The following is a 17745-nucleotide window of genomic DNA, read 5'->3' as shown; positions in this document are numbered from 1 at the left end:
AGTGGGAAGCTGAAAGAATAACTTGTTTTATAAAATCCTAGATATTAAGGAAAGAGAGGCTTGCTTCCTTTGATTATGGCAGGATCATAGCTACAGATGTGAAAGAAAATCAGCTAGTCAAACAATCTCATTTTACAGATGAAGAAACTGAAGGAGGTCCAAAAGGTTCTTTGACCATTGATGTTAATCAGATTATAGGCATAACTCACTCATTGACAGATGACCCTCAGTATCTAGGAAGAAAAAACCCCTGAAATCACAAATTTAGAAGCATAGACTTAGAATCTTAAAGTTAAAAGGAACCTTGCAGGGCCAATCCAAAGAGAGGTGATAGGTTTGAGTAGGGAGATCCTGGGCTTGGAGGCAAGAGGGTGTGGGTTCAAATCCTGCTTCCACCATTTACTATTTGTTGTGTGACTGTTAGCCTCTCTAAGGTTTAGTTTTATAATTTTCTAGTGTTTGTTGAGTTGCCTGAGATGCTGAAAATCATTGTTGTTGTTTTGGGGTCTCCCTCCTTCATCCACAAGTTCAGGGGCTACTCTAATCATCATGGAAGCTTAGACCTTTGCTGCCTTCTGAGTTTGTCCCTCTTAAGGCAACCTGTTACCTTTCCCTCACCATTCCCAGAAGCTCATCGTATTAATGCCAGACTTAGTGTGGGCACCCAATAGTTTTAACCTGAGCTAATGGAATGTAGGCCCCCAAGTAGCAGGGATTACAGGTGGGCACCACCAAGCCAACCACTGAAAGGTTTAAATGGTGACACAGCTAATACGTGTGAGAGGTAGGACTTGAACCCAGCTCTTCCTGACTCCACAGCCAATTCTCTGTCTACTGTACCATGCTGTCTTTCACCTTCATCTGTAAAATGTGGTTAATTAAGACCTGTAGCACTTTACTGTTATGGGGACCAAATGAGATACGGGAAGTAGACTACCATGTAGGCTACCAGTTACTAACATCTTGCCTAATCCAGCAATGCCATCTATGATATCCCTTAAAGATGATCATCCATGGAATCTTCCCTTCTATGTTTCCAGTGACAAAGAGTTTTCACAGAGTACATGACCTAAGCTCACATCCTTTATTCATATGAGAATTCATGAGCTTTATTTGGAATGAACTTATTTTTACTTTGAATGTAACTTCGTTAAACAGTTCAGTATTTATTACCATTATCATCATCACCATCATCATCATTACAGCCACTGCTGCTACTGCTACCACCACCACTACCACCGTATATTATTATATCTAAGGCACTGGGCCAGTCCTTGGAGATAAAAAAATGTAGATGGCCTAAGCTTTACTCTCAAGGAGAGTAGTCTTTGCGGTATGGGAGGAAGATAAGTCCATCTATACCTGTACTATAAGGGCAGGGTAAGATCAGTGAAAAGAAGAAATCCAAGTAAGATATTATAAGAAATTTGAGAAGGAAGAGACCACTTTCCCTGTAGTTGGTTAGGGAAAACTTCAAGAAGATAATGGTATGTGAATTGGACCTTGAAGGATGGGAGAGACTTCAGCAAGTAGAAATGTTATGGGAATCCATTTCGGGCAAAGATGATAATATGAGCAAAAGCACAGAAACTAGAGAAGGGCACAGGGAAAGAGAGAGCTGGGTATTTGTCTAGAGGCACAGGAACATCGAGTAAGAAGTAAGTCTGAACAGGTAGGTTGGTAGGGCCAAGAACATCACCCACACCAACCATGGCAGATGATAGAGGGCCTTGAATGACTAAATCAGGAGTTATCCAATGGAGAGTCATTGAAAGTTTTTGAGTAGAGAAGCAGCAATATCATAGTAGTGCTTTTGGAATGGTGACTCAGGTAGCAGTGTGGAAGCTGGACTGGAGAGGAGATAGTCTGGAAGTAGGGAGGGCAGTTAGGAAGCTATTATAGGAATGCAGGAAAGAGGAGGAGAAGACCTTAATGAGGATGATTGCAGTAGTTATGGAGGTGTATGGCCCAATTGAGACCATGGAGGTAGAAATAGCAAGACTTGACAGCTAAGCAGATATATATATATATATAGGCTGAGGGACAGAGCAATGTCAAAGATGGCTCCAAGGTCATGAGTCTCTGAGACTGGGAGGATGGTGTCGCCATTTACGGAAGTAGAGAAGTTGCAAGAAAAAGAACAACAAACTTAAAGGAGAAAAATTATGTTCAAGGGTCTAGTAGTACATCCAGGTGGAAACACCCTTGGAAATGTGGATGTGGACTTCTTGGAAGAGGGACAGAATGGGGGTAGAGAGATAAGTCATCTGTGTAGAAGCAATAATTGAAAGCATGGTTGTGATGAGATCACAGAGGAGAGAATATAGATAGAATAGAGAAAAGGACCAAGGACAGAGCCTTGGAGAACATTCATACTTAAAAGGACAAAGAAGAGATCGAGATAGAGCAAGAATGGACAGAGAAGTAGGAGGAGAGTACACCATCATGATGTAAAAATAGCTCACATATCACGGTGTTTAGAAGTTTGCAAAGCATTTTCCCCATAACCTCCCTGTGAAGGTTAAGCAGGTATTATTATCCCCATCTTAGAGAGAAGCAAACTAAAGCTTGGAAATGTGACATGCTTTATTTAATCAGGATCAAAGAGGTAGTCAGTGGTAATGCCAAGATTTGAACCCCGGGTGTCTCCTGAATCCAAGTGCAGTGCTCTTTTAACTACCTCCCACTGCCTCTCTAAAGAGGAGAGGGGATAATCAAGGGAACATTATGTTATGAGGAGGTTAAGGAGAATGAAGGCAAGGGGGAAAAAAAAGGATCCTTGAATGTGGTCAGAGGAAAGTCTTTAGTGACCTTGAAGGCAATTGTTTCATTAGAGAGGTGAGGAGAGAAGCCTGACTACAAGGGTTTGAGGAGTGGGTGGGTGATGACAGAGTGGAGAATGAGAGAAGATGCTCCTTTGTCACAATTTGTCTTGTCTATGCCTTTTTCACACAAACTTATTTGAATATTGTCTCCCCCATTAAACTATAAGCTTTTGAGGGCAGGGACTATCTTTTCTTTTGGCTTTGTGTCCCTGGTGCCTGGCACATAGTAGGTCCTTAATAAATGCTCAGTGGCTTTTCTGAAAATCTTATGTCTTTGGAAAACTTTGTTCTCCAATGATCTTGGATAAGAGAAGGATCTGGATAAATGTGAAAGTTTTTTTTTTTCTCTTCCTATTTTGTTACATTTTGTCATTTCAGTAAAGTCCTTTAGTTTGCTTGTATAAGCAGAGAAAATAGCTGTTGGAGGGGTTTCCTTTTCCATTATATACAGCTGGATAATGTGAACATTAGAAGAAATCTTTTGTAAAGTTATAGAAATTGTGAGCTTGACTTTGGGTGGTGCTTTCTTTACTTCATTATCTAAAACTATCCATGCAATTAAAAAATGTAATGCCAAAAAATGAACATGAATTCAGAACAGAAAACTATACTGTGCTTTGAAACAGCATAGTTCAGTGGGGGGTGGGGGTGGGGGGAATTAGAGGTAGAGTTCAGAAACCTGTGTTCAAATCCTTGGTATGTCACTGATTTGTCATAAGCAAGATGATATGTGTTATCTGAATCTCAATTTTATCATCTGCATAATCATGGACAAATCACTCAGTTTTGGTTTCCTCATATGTAAAACAGAGTTTATATTTTCACCATCTACCTTCCCCTAGCAGCTGTGAAGCAGTGCTTTGTAAATCCCCAAATGCTCTATGAACATAAGTTTTCAACAGTCAGTCAAAAATATTAATGTTAGATAGTACTTAGATTTTGTTATATGCTGTTTATGAACTCTGGATAGGTTATTTATGTCATGGACCATGCTTGTGGTTTGGTCACTTACTGCATGGTAGGTATATCACCCTTATAACTCAGGGAGCACTGACTGAGCAGCTTCAGTGATGGTCCAGCAGATTGAGCTTATCCCATGCTCAGCGCAGTAACTTTGGGACCTTCTTTTCTCAGCAGCTCACTCCAATCATGGGCTAGAATCTAGACATCCTCCTGGCATCTCTACTTTGATGGTGTGATGTGTTATTTTTATTCAACTATGCCACCGTCATACCCTTTGGTTCATGCTAAAAATAGACATTGGCTTCATTTAGAAAGGCTGTGGTAAGTGACCCTGTGCTATCTCTGGTATGCTGCTGCTGCTGGTTTTCTCTGTGTTAGTAACCTTTCCAAACTCCAATGACTTGGTGGTTTCAGTATTTTTTTTTCTGCTTATGTAAATGGATGACACATGAAACCACAGAAAGTTAGGGTCGAAGGGGGCCTCATACAATGTTGAGCTCTATAGTCAATTTAAATTTACACAGACTTATTAAATACCTACTAGGTACAACTGGATGGTACATTGGGTAGAACACTGAATCTGGAGTCCAGAAGACCTGAATTCAAATCTGACCCAAGCCATTTCTGAGCTGTGTGACCCTGGGCAAGTCGCTTTGTCTCTGACTGCCTCAGTTTCATCTTCTGTTTAAAAAAAATGGGGATAATAATAGCACCTACTGCCCAGGATTGTTGTCAGGATTCAATGAGATATTATAAAGTGCTTTGCAAACCTTTTGTGCCTTTTATAGGCTAGCTTTTGTTATTATTGTTGTAACAGTCATTGCCGTTATAATTAATGGGATAGGAATTAGGACTACGTGTGAGCATCAGTTGAAAGAACTGATGAGGTTTGCTGTGTTGTTTTGCTCTGGAGAAGACGGGTTTAACAAGATAGGTTCAAGTATTTGAACAACAGTTGTGTGGAAGAGGGATCAGACTTGGTTTTCTTGGCCCCAGAGGGTAGATACAGTAGCAAAGGAAGGGAATCTCAAAGACACATTCAGACTCCATTTCAGGAATAACCTCTTAACAAGGAAAGCTGTCCCAAAGTGTAACAGCCACTTTGAAAGTGTGTGAGTGCCTCCTTTGCCTGAACTCTTCTAGCCCAGGCTGGATGGCTGCTTCTCAGAATGGTGGAGAGGAGATTCCTGCTCAGGATAGGAAGGTGCTACATGGCTTCTGAGCTCCCTTCCATCTTGCAGACTCTCCAAGTCAGTGGACCCAATTCCTCCTCTTCCAGATATGGACAAATGGAGGTTTGTGCCTTGTCTGGTTCACATGGCTAGAACCAGAGTCCCGTTGTACTGACTCCCAGGCAACTGGTCCTTTCTACTCCACTCCACAAACCTCCTCCCTCTCCAATATCTTTTCTCTCCATTTTCAGAGTGAGGAAAGTCTTTTATGTAATCCAGTAATACCCTCTATGGCTAATTTACTTTGGGGGGCTTTTGTCCTTGGTATCCTTTATAGACCAAGATCTTTCTGCAACATAATTTCATGCAGTGACTGCTGCTGCAGGAAAGTAGCTGAGTGTTCAGAAATGTTTAAAGTGATTATTCAGATTTTTCAGGCAGTGCAAATCAGAGGCAAAAAGGTTCAGCTTGCTTGCTTTAACTATTTTTAATACACACACATGCAGAAACACAGAGATCATTGTTGAAAAGGAAGAATAGATTTTGGAAGGAAATCATGGCGACCACACAATTGTACTGGCTCATCGTTAAAGTTGTCTTAAGGAAAGCTAATTTATTATTATTATTTAAAGAATAACTAGATTAGAATTTCTTTGGGGGCTGGAAGAGTGGAAAGGAGACTGGCTCAGGAGTTAAAGGTCGTGGATTCAAACTCTGCTTGTAAAATGTTCCTTTTGTGACCTTTGGCAAATCACTAACCTTTCTACAGCCTCAGTTTCCTCTTCTATCAAATGGGGGGATTTAAACTAGACAAGCTTGGATGTCCCTTCCAGTTCTCAACTTATGATCTTTTATTGATTTGACTTCTGAGTCAGTCTAAATCACTTCTTTATTTAATTCAGGCAATTCTACCCACTCTAGGGATCTTAATAAAATGGAGAAACCTGACAAGATTAATCTGTGCAAAGAACTTGGATCCTTTTAGCTCTGTGGCAAAGAGTGTGCTGCTAAAGCTTAAATGCTAATACTAATCTTCTTATGATATTAAAACTTATTCAAAGCCAATATTTACATAGTTAGTAATGACTGGAGGGTAAATTAACAGATTAAGTGGGCTTTTGCTGTGTCACTTAAGTAGGCTTAGTGAATTTGATGATCTCTTGTATATCAGAGTTGTTCATACCTTTAAAATTAAACCAAAAAAATCAAAAATTTAGTTTTTAGATTGTGAAAACAAAGTGCTAAAATTTAAGGACTGCTTGGGTCCTTTACTGAGAGTTGAAGGGATTGGGACTGAAGGAGAATTAGTAGATGAAACCTAATTGTATTTTTGATTCTATCCTGCCCATCATACTTAGTTGGTCTTAGAAAGTTGTGGATTAGGTTCCTGCCCACCCTTGTGACCCTTATAGCATTTGGATTTTTGAAACCAATGTCCCACAGGCATCTCAAAGTTAACATGTTCAACACAGAAGTCAGTATCTTCACCCCCAACCCTGCACTCTTCTAAACATTCCTGTCATCATCAAGGCCACCATTATCCTCCCAGTCACCCAGGCTTGCAACCTTGGGGTCATCCTTGACTCTTCACATGATCAGATTTTCTTGTTTCTATGTTCGTGTCTCTTGTGTAGGTCCCCTTCTCTCTGTGCACACAGCCAAAACCCTAACCCAAGCCCACATCACTTCTTGCCTGATCTATTTTTATAACTTTGTCTTCCAATCTTTAGTCTCAAGACACTCCAATCCCTTCTCAATTTAGTGACCAAGATGGCTTTTCTAAAAGTATACCTCTGACCATGTCACCATTACATACATACACACACACACACACACACACACACACACTCTCACACACACACACACACACACACACACACACACACACACACACACACACCCCTCCAGTGGCTCTCTGTTATCTCTGGGATCAAATATAGATTCTTTTGTCTGTCTTTGAAAGCTCTCCATCCATCAGATCCAGCGCTCTGATGCCCTTCCTTCTGCAAATGTTTTAGGTATGTATCCCCACATCTAATTAAAGAGAAATTGAGAAATTAATCAGTGTGCTGAGTGATACAGCAGATTCAGGATTTGAACCCAGCTCATAAATCTAGAGTTCTTTTTGCTAAGTCATGGTGCCTCTACTTAGCCCAATGCGTGCTTGGACTTGTGATGTAACTTCCTCTGGATGCAATCTTTTTCTGGTGAAATCCTAAAGCAATAGCTTATTTTTGTTCCTTGAGAGAGATTGTGACAGATAGGCCTTTTTTGATTGGATGCTGGCCAAAGAATCAAACCCCTGTTCTTATCAAGTAGCATTTGCAGTGAGATTATACTATAAGGTATTTTGCATTTATCCTTCGCCATTCCCAGCCACTCCTCAAAGTTCTCATTGCCAATGTAATTTGGCATGACGATGCTTTCTCTCTGCACCAATCACACTGTTCTGATACCCAAGTAGCCCTCAGGAACTCTGGCTTGGACCTCAAAGTTCTTCCTGCCTTAAAGGCTAAAGGTACCTCCCCATGAGGCCACCTTTTGAAGTACAAGATAAACAGTGTGTTTTGTTAGAAACAATGGGTAAAGATAAACCCATCCAGTTGCCTTTTGAATTCCATGTGTTTATTTTTGGAGTTATAGAAGTGCATCCAACACTTGGTTCCCTGTGTACACACACACACACACAAAAGTGAGAACTGCATTGTTTCCATAGGGCACACAACTCCCCCTGCAAGAACCCAGGCAACCAGAGGCAAAACCTGATTAGAAAGATAAGGAACAGGCTCCGAAGTTACCGGAATTCGGATCCATTAGACAAAGAACAAGGTCACGGTGAAAAAACACCCTCCCTGTTTTTAGTCTGCCTCCTAAGTTTGCTGTTTGGAAATGCAGAAGTGCCTTATTAAATACCTTCACTGTCAAAAGCGTAAAGGGACAGAATTAGTTCTTTGAATATCCAGAGCCAAGCTATGTTAAACAGAGCTCTGTAAGGGTAAACAGAGCTAAATCAATTAAACTCATTCAAACTCATTAACTAGGAAGTAGTTCATTGCCATATTGCAGTAGCCCATCTTAATTAGAACCCATAGAGGAATGTTGCTTTTTCCTGCTCTAATGTTATATGATTGATTGACAATTCATAGGATCCCAAGATTTAGAGAAAGACTTAAGAGATCCAAGACCTTAGTCCAACCTCCCACCCTCTGCCCCGAGGTTTTACAGTAACAAAAATGGAGAAGTTAAGTGATTTACTTGTGGTCACTTTAGCTAGATGATCAGGATGGAGTTTGGGGTCTGTTCTGCTCTTCTAAATACTTGTTTATTGTCTCATTTAGTGTTTTATATTTGACTTTTCATTCTTTTTTTGTAGCCTTGGTTTTCATCTCTGGATAGAAACATTTGTAAACTTATTCTCTTATTTTGGGTCTTTCATACTTGGCATAAATTTATGAACTTAATATCTTGGAAGATGAAGAAAGAGTTCTCCCCTTTTTTAAACTCCAAGATTTTACCCCTATAATTATGGATCTCTTAATTGTTCCAATAAAGAATAACTATGTGAGGTGACTGATGTTGTTGAGGCAATTGGATTCAGATCCACATCTGGTTCAAGGCATCCCCAGTTAGTCATTCCCAGTTTGAAGAGATAGAACTGGAACTAGAATCATCTTAGCCATGAACATCTGTAAGTTGGTGGATCAGAGGAATCTCATTTGGTCTAAACTTAGACCTGACTTCTGAGGATGGTTCCATGGCCTTCCTCTCAAGACTTTTGGACTGGGGATGACTGGAGCTCGTGTGTATCCCCTGAGGCTATTATAGGATAGAACCCAGTGATGCTGAATAGTATAAAATGAGAACATTTCCTCAGCTTCTTTCAGTACAGCACCTTCAACATTTCTGTCTGTGCTGCTAAGATCCTTAGGACAAAGAGGTTGGAGAGAAGTAAGAACTGGTACCTCTAAGATTAACTTTTCAGCATTTGGAGGTGAATTATAGATTGAGGCAGCTGAGTGGTATAAAATGGATAGAGTGCCTGACTTGGATTTAGGAAAAACAAATTTCAAATCCTGCCTTTGACATGTATACATTATAGATGTGTGTGTGTGTATGTATGTGTATATATGAACTGTGTAACCATGACCAAGTCATTAAATCTCTGTTAGTCTTACTTTCCTTATCTGTAAAATGGGGATAATAATAGTACCTGCCTCACAGGGCTGTTGTGAGGGATAATATTTGTAAAGCATGCGTAGTATCTCGCACATAATAGGTGCTATGTGAATGCTAGCTATGTTTAGCAGTAATAGTAGTTTGTGAAATTTTCAGGTCACATGCTTTTTGTTATGTCCTCATTTTGATCACTTTATTACCGATTACTGAGAGAGTTGAGAAGCTAAGAAGGTGTAATTAGAAAAACTCATGTTAATTGGTTGACGGTCATTGTCAACTAATAATCATTTATTTAATTCATAACTATATGCCAGTGCCAGGCACTGAACTAGGCACTTTGGGATTCTGAAACAAGGAATAACAATAAACAATACCCACATACACACATACACATACAATAAAGAGTGGTTTGGGGGATGGAAGGCGTTAGCAGTTGGAAGGGCATCAGGAAATATTTCCTATAGGAGGTTAGGTTTGAGTGGGGCTGGGAAGGAAAGGAGGGATTAAAAATTTAATTTAAATGCCATCTTGAGCCAGCACCTGCATCAAACTCTACGTTAACATGGAAGTGCTTCTCTGAATCATGCGACTAATGCAGGGCACCTTTTATCTGATTGTTAGGACTCTCTAGCACATTAACAGTCTGTGGCTCTTTATCTGATGGCACTTTGAAGCAGTTTCCATAAAGTCCTCTTATACTTGTAGCTACAGTTCAGCAGTAGGAATAGAAACTTGTAATATTCACAGGAAATATTAGTGTTTTAGGTATGTTTTGTAGCTATCTTTTGATTTTATCATTTAATTCTCCCTGTTACGCTGGAATTTCAACTGACAACATAAGTTGAGAGAGATAAGAATTTGTTAAATACACGTGCTTCAAAAGAAAGAAATAAGCTATGGAACAAAGACAAATATCTTCTCAAGGAATCGTTTTCCACCAATGAATAATGGCACCAAAATGGGATATTTGACAGGAAATACAATAATTTCTCAAGCAGTTTTCAAACTGTTACCTTTTCTGTGAAAAACTGGAGGACAGGCCTCCATGAAATCTACTTTTAAAAAGCTTGCAAAACCTTGAAATGCAAGAGATGTAGCAGTGTAGGGAACTGTATAAGAGACTTACAGGATGCTTTCTGTTAACATAAGGATTAAAGCATTTTAAATGCTTCACTTTCTGTGTGGCACTCAGTTTGATAAAAACACATTTCAAGACTTGTATAAAAACGCATGTAAATCACCTGGTCTCTGTCCCAGGTGATCCAATTCTTACTTCAGGGCAGGAAGAATGCAGCTGGTCTCTGATGTCAGTTTTCCTTCCCTGCTTGTTTGTCTGTGTCCTGAGACCTTTGTGTTCCTGCCAGAAAAAGAATGGGATGTTTCCAGTGAGTCCCAGAGATTTTTTTCAACACTTTTAGTACAAAGCAATTTAGCATAGAGGCTGATTACATTTAAAATGGCATTCTATATTTATTTTCTTTAGGAGAATATATTGTTTTCTTTAGGGTTTTTTTGTTTGTGTAGTGTTAGTCAAAATTGTGTTTGAATCCATGAGTCAAGGAGGACTTTTGTGACATCAGCAAAAGTCTGCATTTAGTTTATTTTTTGAGGCCACCAATTACCCAAGTTTGTGCTTCTCTCTAATCATTTTTTTCCTATATTTCTAATTGTCTAGTTCAAACTTAAAACCTCAATGAGTTAACCTTGAAAGGGACCTTAAAAGCCGCCGAGCCCAACGCTCATTTTCCAGATGAGGAAACTGAAGCCTGGGGGACTTGACTAAGGGTCACACAAGTGCAGAATGTCACATTATTATGGGTAGTAGATTCCCCGTTAAGAAAGATTGAATTACCATAAGCTACTTTACTAAAGACTTGAAAGTTAAAAATCAGTTCAATTTAACTCAGCTAAGTGATTCAGTGTATAGTGTGCTGTTTGAGGAGTCAGGAAGACCTAAATTCAAATTTAGTCTTAAGATACTTGCTAGTTCTGTAACCCTGAGCAAGTTATGTACCCACTCTGTGCCTCAGTTTCCCCATTTGCTACCTCCCCTGGCTGCTGTGAGGTTAAGATGAGATAACAAATGTAAAGTGCTAGATAATTCTTAAAGCATTATGTAAAATCTAGCTATTGTGATTGCTTATTGTTCAGTGAAATGTGTTATTTGCCCAATGTTATCTATTCATGGTGATCAGGAATTGATTTGTGTGAGTTTTATGTGTGTGTGTATGTGCACGCACTGCATATATATAGACGTATAAACATGCCTCGCTGTGTTTATATATATACATACACACACACACACACATATATCCTTTATTGTCTATATCTTTTAAAATAACCATGTTCTCCAAGTTTTAGGTGTAGTTGATAGCACAGAATTCCACATGGACCAGTTGCAAGTGGATGAAAGGGTTTCTATTTCTTCTTTAAATAAGTGTTTCATTTGGTAGTAATTATCTTGATGGTTCACCTTGTTTCAAATCAATAAACAAGAAAACAGCATGCATACAATTTTAAACTTTAAAGACAGTCATAGAATCTGATCTTAAATCCTTACTCTGCTAATTCGCATTTAAGTGACTGTCCCTCACTGGGTCCCGTGTTGCTCATCTGGAAAATGAGAGAGCTGGACTTTATGACTTATCAAGTTCTTTTATTCTAGATCTAGGATTCCACTCTGTTTCTTCCTTTATAAAAGGACTTTATAAAACCCTTCGTGACTTAATGCACCTAGGAAGTTGATAAGTAAATATTATTTCTCTCCCATACATAATTTGCATATGAAATTTGAAGGCAAATTTGTTATAGTTTAGAGCAGGGGTGGGGAACCTGCAGCCTCAAGGCTGTAAAACTTGAACTCAGTCAAAGGATTGAACCCAAGGACTTACAACGTCATATGTAACCTTAAACCAAAGTTCCCCACCCCTGGTTTTCAGTAACCATATTTCACTGGGTGCTCTTATTTCAAGGCTTGTGGCAATTTATTTTAATGACCTTTAGAAATCAGAATGTAAACATCCCACATATAGCAGGATTGCTGACCTCATTTATGAGAAGATAATTCTGTTTGCCTTTAACTACCGATTAGCTACAGGTCAACTAGTTCATGCAGTAGATAAGAGCTCTGGGCCAAGACTCAGAAAGACTCATCTTCCTGAGTTCAAATCTGGCCTCAGACACTTACCAGTTTTAAGTCTAGGCAAGTCACTTAACCCTGTTTGCCTCAGTTTCTGTAAAATGTAAAGTGAGCTAGAGAAGGAAATGACAAACCACTCTAGTATCTTTGCCAAGGAAACCTCAAATGGGGTCATAAAGAGTCAGATATGACCAAGCAATTATCTGTTGTTTCTATCCTACTTATAAGCTAAGTTGTCAAAATGTAAAAGTTAGACTGAAATATTTCACAGAAACTTTGAGACCCAATTAGAGAGAGGATCAAACATACTCTCTTCCCTGTAGTGTTTTACTCTCTCTTTTTAAATCTAAAAAAGGTATAGTGTAAAAATCAAATGGAATCTCACTCTCTCCTCACCCTCTCTCTCAGTTTTATGTTTCCGTTCCAAAAGCATCTCCTCCTACACAAAAAGAGCCCTCGGGAGTTCTTTTCAGTGGAAGTTCCTCTAATGCATTTAGGAGCTGCAGGAGCCATTTACCTGCCTCAGAAGGACCTCAGACTCAGCTAGATTACATAGAGAGACCACAATGCACATGCCAGGTAACCTGGAGCCCATCATCATCAATTAGTTCAGTGTCATCCATCTTCATTATTGTCAGGGGTTGCTTCAGCTAAATTATTCATGGTGATGGGGCTGGATTGTTGAAGTGTTGGAAAGCACCATCTGAGGGACCCTGGGCAAGTCACTTAAGCTCTTGTGGATCCCTCCCAGCCCCCAACTCTACAATTCATTGTAATGAGTGGATGTCAGGAAGTATAACAAGGGTTAGCATTCAGACTAGGAATGAATGGGTAGCACATTCATAAATTAAGGTTATTTTTACTCTGTAATTATTGAGGCTCATTCTATGTGGAAAGTCAAATATTTTGCCTTCATTAAAGCTATTAGTAGCTAAGTAACTAGCCTTCCATTCACTCAGCATGTTTATATAGAAACATCTATAGATAAGATTAACAAATTCTTTTTCAGAGGAGACCTGTAAACAGAGTTGTACTTCATGAATGAGGTGGCTAGGAGACTCAATGGATAGGAAGACCTGAATTCAAATTCGGTCTCAGACACTTACTAGCTGTGTGATCCTGGGCGAGTCACTTGACTTCTGTTTGCCTTAATCCACTGGAAAAGGAAATGGCAAACCTCTCTAATGTCTTTGCCAAGAATGGTCCACAGGGTTGTCATGAAGAGTGAGATACGACTGGACAACAACTTTATGAATCTGCTATTTTATTTTTTACTGTGCAGCCACCAAGTTGTAAAGTCTGAGCCTGTACCCAACCCTAATGTACTGGGTTTGAAGCCTTTCTCCACTTCCTCCTACCCCTTCCACCCCCATTTTACTTTCCTTTTTTTTTAAAAAAAAAAAAAACAACAACAATCCCATAGAAATGATATTTTTCTTCGTTGATTCCAAAAACTGAACAAGAATTTTGGAAAATGTGCCCTCATGACATCGTAGATGTTTTTAATATTTTCAGGGAAAAGCATTCTACTTAGCATTTCCACTTTGGGTGGGGCAGAAAAAGCTAGTATAGTATGTAGGTTTTGGTTTTGGTGTCTTTACAATTTAGGTAAATAGTTGATGATGTAACAACTAGCAAGGTAAATCATTAGCTACTTTCTTTTAGCCATATCTTTCTAAGGTTACATATGATGGCATGTGTACTCTCTGTACCAATGGAAGAAGAAAGAAGAATATGGAAAATTATGCCACAGATGTTGCCATCAGTTAGGGCTGTACATGCCTTGCCATTTTCCTTACGTATCTGACATCAGCAGTGATTTACTAGATGAGAAAATGCCCTTCTGTGACACTTAGATGCGGCAATGAGAACTTACAAAGGAAGGAAATTTGTTTTTGCATATTATAAATCTGAGTTCTAAAGCTAAAGATTCACCACGTCCCTACCAAGGAGGGATGTGGGTGACTTGCTTGACAGTAACTCAAGGTTGTGTACAATTTTGGATCTCAGGGATTCTCTTATTTTTAGTCTAGGGACCCCAAACAGCTCAACAGTTAGCAAACAGAAAGGGAGAGAAATACAAGTTTTAACTCATCTGTCTCTTCACCTTGAAATCCACAATGAAAAATTACCTTTTGAAATTAAAACATTTTGTAATATTGATCCTGGTGTGCTATCAATAACATGGTTTCTTTGTCTACTTTGAGAACAATCTTCCAAAGCTGAACTCTCAGGTATAAAGCCTCAGGCTACAGCTAGCTTCTCACCATTTTTAGTTCAACTCATAAAAGATGGAAAAATTCAATCAAAGTGGAATGATATTGTAGCACGTTCATCTTTGTGGTCTACAGAGATGCTTGCTCTTCTTCTAACTGGAACAGGCTGATTCTCTTGTGATTCAAGCTTATTTCTGTCATTAGGTTGTTGTGTGTGCACATACATTGTGGGAGGGAGGTTATTAGGTAAAAGTGATATTTATGACGTTAAAATAGATTGTGTGGAAACATCCTATTTAGGTTACTCAATTTGGAATTTTAAATTGGTTTGCAGGTCTCTTAAATTTGTGTGTTTCTTGTGGTTTTTTTGTTGTTGTTTTTATTTTTTTCAAAGAGATTTCCCAAAGTTGCCGATGGCTGGCTCACCTCCAAATAACTCTTCAAGGTACTCTATGCTGGCAATATCTCCCGCCACTGAGCTGCTCGGGAGCATGGAATTGACTTACTGGGGAGGGCTGTATCAGTTAAGTGACCTTTTTTAGCACATTGCATGGGTTTGCAAAGCTTCCATTTTATTTTCTACCCTAAAGGGTATAAAAATGTTACCTTAATAAAAAAAAATTAAGTTATATTGTAAACCCACACAATATAATAAACCATTCGCTCTTACTACATTCTTTTTCACATTGCAGCCCTATATCTCTGCTAGGTGTCGTGGTGCCCAATTGATTTAAAAATTATTTTATTTATCATGCATAAAGCAGTTTCCCTACCCTAAGCCCTTGCTGCCATTTTTATTATTTATTTTGGATAACACCTTTAGATAGGTTAGTATCCCAGTGGTGCTTAACAGTAATTTGTGTCTGTACTTTAAAGAAAGTGATATTCAGAGAAGTCAGGGTAATTTCCTAAGATAACTTGGAGCAAATCGATATCCTGTAGTCAGTGATGTGTTTAGCCATACTTGAACTCATGGGGAGATCATATTCCTTGGTCACCACAGTCCACACACTGTGGATGTCACACCCTGTATAGCCGAGAGGTAAAGAAAGTAGTAACAGTCCTCTAAGGGGATCTAATCTACAACAAACCCCACACTTAAAATACCTTCACATGACCCTTCTATTGACAACCTGTCAGCCTATAAGCATTTATTGAACCTATATCTGTATCTATCTATCTATCTATCTATCTATCTATCTATCTATCTATCTATCTATCTATCTATCTATCTGTCATCTATCATGCTGAATACTGTGTTAACCACTGTGGTGGGAGTTGCCACTCCCTCACCCCCTAAAGAGGGTTGTGTATGCTATCAAAGAGCTTTATGTTATAGCTAAATTTAATTTGACACACATTGATTAAGTGTTTGTTAAGTGCAAGATGAGAAGCAGAGAGGCCAAAAGGAATGGATTTGGAGTAAGAGAGACCTAGGTTCTGGTCCTTCCTCTGACACTTACTAGCATGATTTACTCATGACCTCGAGTTAGAGACAAGTTGCTCACCAGCTTTGGTGAACAGAATTCCTGACAAAATGTTCAAAGTTAGTGATGTTATACAGAAAAAAACAAAAGAAAAATAAAAAGCATTCCTTGACCACAAAAGAGCTTACATTGTCCTCAGGGATAGAGAATGCAAAAGGATAAGGTGATTTGAGGAGGGAGTACATTTGGGAGTCTTCCCATAGGAGATGAGTCTTGAAGGAAGCTAAGAATTAGGAGCTGGAGAAGGATGTATAAACCACTCCAGTGTCTTTGCCAAGAAAACCCCCAATGGGGTCATAAAGAGTCATACATGATGAAAAATGACTGAACAGCTAAGGATTAGAGGAGGCAGAGGTGGAAAGAGAGAGGAAACCAAGTTTTAGGTCATTAAAGATACACAAGTGACAAGTGAAGCAAGTTCATGGAATCAGATTTAATTAGCTTTGTGATTCCCAGAGAATCTTTGTAAAGAAAGAAGTTAATGATAATGTCACATAGCTTTGGCATTTGAAATATTCAGGGAGCTGAAAGTCCTCTTAGATTTACTGGGGGTGAGCATATAGCACTGATCACAAATTTTACTAGTTATTCTTCTGTGTGTGTGTGTGTGTGTGTGTGTGTGTGAATAAAATCATACTAAATCTTCTCAAGTCATTTATGAAGGGTAATATTTCTATTTAATAGATGGGATAAACTGATGTACATTAGAGAAATACCTATCTTATTTAGAAGGAAAGAAAGACAGCAATAGAATCTGCATTGCCTGAATCCTAACCAGGGGATTGCATATTTAAATAAAATCACATAAAGATCAATACTTTTCCCTAACTACTAGATTTCAAATTCTTCAGAATCAGGATGGTTAAGAAGTGAGCAGTAGGAGTGGAATTTATCATTAAAAAGTGTTTTACTACTTGGTCATACTGTATTTTTTATTTTTGGAAATCAAAAACACATGATATTCTGACAGCTTGGGTAAATTTTAAACAAATTATCCATTTCAATAAAATTTACTATCTTCTTATACTTTTATACATTGTTATTATTTTTCTAGCTCCATAAAATAATTTTTTGGTAGTTTGATTGCTATCACCCAGAATAAATACGATTTACACATCAGTTTCCAAGTTTGCCTTATATGCTATTTAAATCATTGGAAGAAGGCAAGCTCTTTGCTTGGTTTATTGGATCTTTGAGAAATGTTTAAAATTTAGAAACAAACACAGCCAAATATGGAAGGAGTCCTAGATGCTTCCTATCAGTTTTTTTTTGGGGGGGGCGATATTTTGAGTAAAAGATAACATGTGCCATTCAGATGTTCTTGATACATAATACAAGGAAAACCATCATATTCAAAAGTGTTGGTACAGCTGAGGAAAGCTACAATCAGGCATTCTTTTCATTCAGATCTCATAAGTAACAAGTGTCATTTTCTAAATTTTATCTGGTAAAGTTAACAAATTGGTCTTTACGCTAGTTTTGCAAACCTATGGATAAAGGCATAGAAATTGACTTGGCTCAGGTCATTAACTTTTTACATTTCTTAATTCCTGTTAGTTTTATTTCTTTTGTAAGAGTCTCCCAGTATACTGAAGCTTATGGTTTTAAAAGTTAATAATCAATATTTATTTGATTAAGGCTATGAATATTAGATTGATCAGCTGAATGGGACCCAGCAATTTAGTTGATCCAGTTTTTCACAGTCAGCTTTCACATCCCTGTGAATAGTGAGGACACAGAAATACTATCCTAACGAAGTATTATGAA

General features: G+C 38.6%; 2 protein-coding genes across 5 annotated transcripts in view; one reads left to right on the top strand and one right to left on the bottom strand.

Annotated features, from left to right (window-relative positions):
* The window catches only part of RUNDC3B (RUN domain containing 3B), a 116701-nt gene that overhangs the window by 31700 nt on the left and 67256 nt on the right, over positions 1-17745 (top strand). The window lies entirely within an intron of this gene.
* ABCB1 (ATP binding cassette subfamily B member 1) overlaps positions 1-17745 on the bottom strand; it is a 198381-nt gene that overhangs the window by 165478 nt on the left and 15158 nt on the right. Inside the window, exon 2 of one of the 2 annotated variants that reach the window (XM_072651588.1) lies at positions 10378-10493. The gene's annotated coding sequence lies outside the window, so the exon portion shown is untranslated. The remainder of the gene's footprint in view (positions 1-10377; positions 10494-17745) is intronic. The other variant, XM_072651590.1, reaches the window with a different exon arrangement.

The sequence above is a fragment of the Notamacropus eugenii genome, chromosome 3 (assembly GCF_028372415.1).
Source record: "Notamacropus eugenii isolate mMacEug1 chromosome 3, mMacEug1.pri_v2, whole genome shotgun sequence".
NCBI classification, from domain to species: Eukaryota; Metazoa; Chordata; class Mammalia; order Diprotodontia; family Macropodidae; genus Notamacropus; species Notamacropus eugenii.
The sequence above is the reverse complement of the archived record's forward strand: the minus strand, read 5'-3'. Positions and strand labels throughout refer to the sequence as shown.